This window comes from Cheilinus undulatus, linkage group 5 (genome assembly GCF_018320785.1).
Source record: "Cheilinus undulatus linkage group 5, ASM1832078v1, whole genome shotgun sequence".
Lineage (NCBI taxonomy): Eukaryota > Metazoa > Chordata > Actinopteri > Labriformes > Labridae > Cheilinus > Cheilinus undulatus.
Window position 1 is genome coordinate 1,294,859 of NC_054869.1, and position 5,507 is coordinate 1,300,365.

At 37.1% G+C, this 5,507-nt stretch overlaps 1 protein-coding gene across 4 annotated transcripts in view; it reads right to left on the minus strand.

Annotated features, from left to right (window-relative positions):
* The window catches only part of pdzd2 (PDZ domain containing 2), a 109,380-nt gene extending 105,387 nt beyond the window's left edge, over positions 1 to 3,993 (minus strand). For all 4 annotated transcript variants that reach the window (XM_041787829.1, XM_041787828.1, XM_041787827.1 and 1 more), the window contains exon 1: positions 3,643 to 3,993. The gene's annotated coding sequence lies outside the window, so the exon portion shown is untranslated. The remainder of the gene's footprint in view (positions 1 to 3,642) is intronic.
* Between the last annotated feature and the right edge of the window lie 1,514 nt (positions 3,994 to 5,507).

The following is a 5,507-nucleotide window of genomic DNA, read 5'->3' on the forward strand; positions in this document are numbered from 1 at the left end:
TCACAGGGCTGACAAACAACCAGGCATGCTCTCACTCACACCTACGGGCAATTTAGAGTCAACAACTAACCTGACAGCATGTCTTAGGTCTGAGGGAGGACACCGGAGAACCCGGAGAGAACCCACGTGTGCAGGAGGAGAACACGCAAAGGCCCTGACTGGGATTGAACCTTCTCGGTGTGAGGCGACAGTGCTAACCACTGCAACATCTGCAGCCATGCTGAAAACTTCAGGGCAAATTTCAGAACTTCCAGTGAAGCTCTCCAAAATATTCAAACAAAGTTTCCATGGAAACTCCTGAAGATTTCACAGCAAATAACTCAAAACTCGACGTTCTGGACAACTCTCTTAGAAATCCAGGAGCAGAAATGACTACGCCGTCACCCTCACACACAGGGCCTGAGGAGGTTACAGACATTAAACGGTTAAAACTGATAAGCTCAAACTTTTAAAGCTGATGAAGTCCTGCAAAGCTTTCATTGTTTTCAATACCCATGGTCTGATTTATGGAGTTATTTATTGCTTGAATACACAAGATTAACCCGAGAATAATCGCATATTAAATCACAATATTTGGGGGAAAAAAATCACAATTAGATTATTTTTGCAAATGGTTCAGCCCCGGTAAAAATACATTTCAGAATGTGTTGGTTGTTTTTGTGCTGACCCGTCCACCCAAAGGTGGTTTTATGAGCCAGCGGGGTTTTAGATCATTGGGACGGTGCTAAAATAGTCATGAAATCATAAAACCATATTAACTTCGCCACAGAAACCCTCACGCTCCAATAAGTGTTTCCTTCATGTCATAGCGCCCAGGGCAGATTTTCCCTGATTGTTGACTGTCAGGATCTACCTGATGAACCCCCAGCCTTCCCTCAGTTACACATGTCCAGTCAGATCCTGATTTCACCGACTATTGGACTCTGGTAAAAGAATACATGAGTCCCTGTTACCTGAACCGTACCAGAGAAGAGCCCTGGTTTTGGACCCGTTTCCATAAAAGTGTTGCTGGTATCAGGATAAAGCTTTCCATCCTGCTGAGACGGATGGCCAGCATCTTCAGACATGCTCCATGAGTTGGACTCTGTTTTTAAATTCATGGCAATAAAGCAAACTAAATTGAAGAATCTATCCCAGTATTCCTGGATTCCGCTGCAGTCGTCTCCCATCAAAACCACTAAAGTGTCGATGATCGTCTCTTACTGGTTAGAATAAAAGGAACTCCAACAGTTTCAGAGACAGACGTCTGATGATTTCATCATTTACAGGAAATGTTGGACAATTCAATGCTTTTACAATTTCAGGCATTTTCATGGATATTTTCAGTTTTATTGGACATTTTTGTGGGAATTTGGAAAAATAGTTTCATGCTTTTGAATTTCTGGAGATATTTTTGGAGATATATTTGTAATTTGGGGGAATTTGATTTGTTTAGGGGTGTCAGACTCGAGGCCCGGGGGCCATATCTGGCCCGTGGTACAGCTGTTCCCGGCCCACCAGGTCTATCGTATTTTGAGTCTGACTGTCCCACCGATCTGCAGATCTCCAGTTTAAACCTGTAAACCTAACCCTGATGATCTAAAATATCCTCGTTCAGTCATAAATACATGAAAAGGTTCAAATAAAAAGACAAAAAGTCAGGAATGTGGGAAATTTCATATTAGGGCTAAACGATTTGGGAAAACAATCTGATTGCGATTTTTTTACCCAATATTGCGATTGCGATTTAATATGCAGTTATTTCTGAAGGTCCTCATCTCGAGCATTTCACAACAAAAACAAGCAATAATTCATTCTGTACAATAACTGACAGTTAGATTAAAATTAGATTAAAGTAGGGCAGAACGATTTTTTTCAATTTTCTCATTTTGATGAGTTTTTTCACTCATTTTGCAAATTTCATTTGAACTGTTGTATTAAAGGGAATGGTTATTTTTATATCATTCTCATATTTAATAAAAAAAACATACAAAAATGAAGAAAATTTGATTTTTTTGTAAACTATTCTTAAAATATGGCACAAGAATGATTGCATGATATATAATGCATAGCATCGCTGCTGCAAAAAATGTCTAGACTGTTGTTTGACACAAATTTCAGGTTAATGAAATATTGCATTCTCTGCGATTTGAAAATTTCAGCAGGCCAGATTGTGATTTAATCTAATTTGCGATTAATTGCCCAGCCCTATTTCATGTTCTTGATTTTGCATCTCACAGTTATCAGGCAGTTCGGCTTTGACTTTTTATTTCATATTTTCACCTTTTCAATCACATTTTTGACTTTTATCTTGTTTTTTACCTTTTCAGATCCTCAATCTCGAATTTTTAATCTTGACCTTTAAACTCACATTTTTGATGTAGATTTATTTTTCTCATGTTTTGACATTTTAAACTCCTTACTTTGACTTTTATCTAATAATTTGGCCTTTAGTATCCTCAGTGTTAACTCTTAAAGCCTGAAAACACAAATTATAGCCAGAAAATGATCATTTTTGGAAATGAAATGTTTATTTCACTTTCTACTGAAATCCAGAAAAATCCAAATTTCCATAAAACTTAACTTTTATATTTGTTGTTTCTCATTTGACACTTTGGGTGTTTTTGGTAACTGATAATCCACCTGAGGGCATTTTTATCCTTTATCAGATTGTATTCAGAAGTTCTTTTAGTGATTTATGATCATATTGATTAGACAGAGGAATCATAAAGGTATGTATCAAATATGTGACAACAGTCTGAAGTAATACTTTGGCCTGTAAAACTCGAACTTTGATTTTTTTTTTCTCTGTGAGATTTTTAACTGATGATTTGGAAGTTTATCTCATATTTTGACTTTCAAAACTCATGATTTCCCTTTTTTGTCTCACGTTTTGACCATTAAAGTCATGATTTCAACTTTCTTTCTTATATATTTGCCTTTTGAAAACATGATTTTGACTTTAAATGCCTTTTGAGCAGGTATGTTTGGAGTTTTATCTCAGATTTTGAGCTTTTAAACTCACCACCTTTACTGATTTAAATCTCAAAATCATTTATCATCAGTGCTAAGGGTTTTTTCTCCCATAATTCATTGCTGGTGAAAATGAGGTTGATGGTTTATGGTTAAATGTGGACCCTGTTCGGCCCTCAGGTTGGACCCAGATTCAGAATCCGGGCCCTGCTGTGGTCAAGTTTGATTAGAGCTTTTAGGCATTTCCATGGAGATGTGTTTATTTTAACTTCTTCATTTATTTGGGAATTTTTGGGAGGATCTGAAATTCCAGGGAATTACTTTGGGATAATTTTTTTGTCATTCCAGTGTCTGGTTAGGACTGGCTGCTGTTTAAAGACAAGGCTTAGCTCTGAACTGGTCCGGTCCTCCTGGTCCCAGAACTAAAACCCATTCCAGACCAAAGCTCAGGTCCTGTCAGCCCAGGAGTGAGGAAGCAGGACATATGAGGGAGAATGCAATCAAACCGTAAATCTCTTCTGATTCCAGCCGTAAAACGTGAAGATGGGATAGTTTTGGTCAGACATGGTTGGAGTTTTAACCTCATGAAACTAAACTGCATCCCTCTGCACGGCAACAACCACGGTATGACAGCAGCAGACAGAAATGTACAAGTTTAGAAAGTGTTCAAGTCTAAAGAGCTGAGCCTACCTCGGAGCTACATAGTCCTGCAGATCCCAGGCTCCTGGTTCCAGGTATCCAAATATTCCATGATTTCCAGGCTTTCCAGTGCTGAGTGGAATACTGAGGTTAGTTAGTCCTCCTCCAGTCACATCCAGACTTCATTAAAGCGCCTTAGCTCCGGCTAAATCCGTGCGGGATAAAGTAGAGCAGAGCCGCAGGCTGCGGAGGAATAACATGAAAAACTTTCCAAGTTCATCAGAAAACGCCGAGCAGAGGTGATCGATCAGACCGAGGATCGAAGAGTGATCAGCAGCTGATGAAGTTCAGCTTTTCTCCGGTGTGTTTTTATCCACAGGTCTCTGTGATGAGTCTGTCTGCGGCCGGAGGGAGGGGCGGAGCATCACGGGCCACTCTTAGTATCACTCCGCCTCCAACATCACTTCCTCCCAAACGGCCCCGCCCACATCCAGAGCCACAATAGGCTGCTCCCCTCAGGCCCCGAGGCGGAAGCTCTGCAGATTTCAAAATAAAACAAACGGAAATACAGGGACAAAAAAATAAAGGAAACTGTGCGAATGTTATTCTGATAATGAAGAAGGAATGATTTTATTCCTGATAATGAAGAAGGAATGATTTTATTCCTGATAATGAAGAAGGAATGATTTTATTTCTGATAAAGGAATGGTTTTATTCCTGATTATGAAGAAGGAATGATTTATTCCTGATAATGAAGAAGGAATGATTTTATTCCTGATTGTGAAGAAGGAATGATTTTATTCCTGATTGTGAAGAAGGAATGATTTTATTCCTGATTATGAAGAAGGAATGATTTTATTCCTGATTGTGAAGAAGGAATGATTTTATTCCTGATTGTGAAGAAGGAATGATTTATTCCTGATTATGAAGAAGGAATGATTTTATTCCTGATTGTGAAGAAGGAATGATTTTATTCCTGATTATGAAGAAGGAATGATTTATTCCTGATAATGAAGAAGGAATGATTTTATTCCTGATTATGAAGAAAGAATGATTTTATTCCTGACTATGAAGAATGAATAATTTTATTCCTGATAATGAAGAAGGAATGATTTTATTCCTGATTAAAAAGAAGGAATGATTTATTCCTGAGAGTGAAGAAGGAATGATGTTATTCCTGATCATGAAGAAGGAATGATTTATTCCTGATTATGAAGAAGGAATGATGTTATTCCTGATAATGAAGAAGGAATTATTTTATTCCTGATAATGAAGAAGGAATGATTTTATTCCTGATAATGACGAAGGAATGATTTTATTCCTGATAATGAAGAAGGAATGATTTTATTCCTGATAATGAAGAAGGAATGATTTTATTTCTGATAAAGGAATGATTTTATTCCTGATTATGAAGAAGGAATGATTTATTCCTGATTATGAAGAAGGAATGAGTTATTCATGAGAGTGAAGAAGGAATGATTTTATTCCTTATTATGAAGAGGGAATGATGTTATTCCTGATTATGAAGAGGGAATGATGTTGTTCCTGATTATGAAGAAGGAATGATTTTATTCCTGATTATGAAGAGGGAATGATGTTATTCCTGATAATGAAGAAGGAATTATTTATTCCTGACAATGAAGAAGGAATGATGTTATTCCTGATTATGAAGAAGGAATGATTTATTCCTGATTATGAAGAAGGAATGATTTATTCCTGAGAGTGAAGAAGGAATGATTTTATTCTTGATTATGAAGAAGGAATGATTTATTCCTGATAATGAAGAAGGAATGATTTTATTCCTGATTGTGAAGAAGGAATGATTTTATTCCTGATTGTGAAGAAGGAATGATTTTATTCCTGATAATGAAGAAGGAATGATTTTATTCCTGATTAATGAAGAAGGAATGACTTTA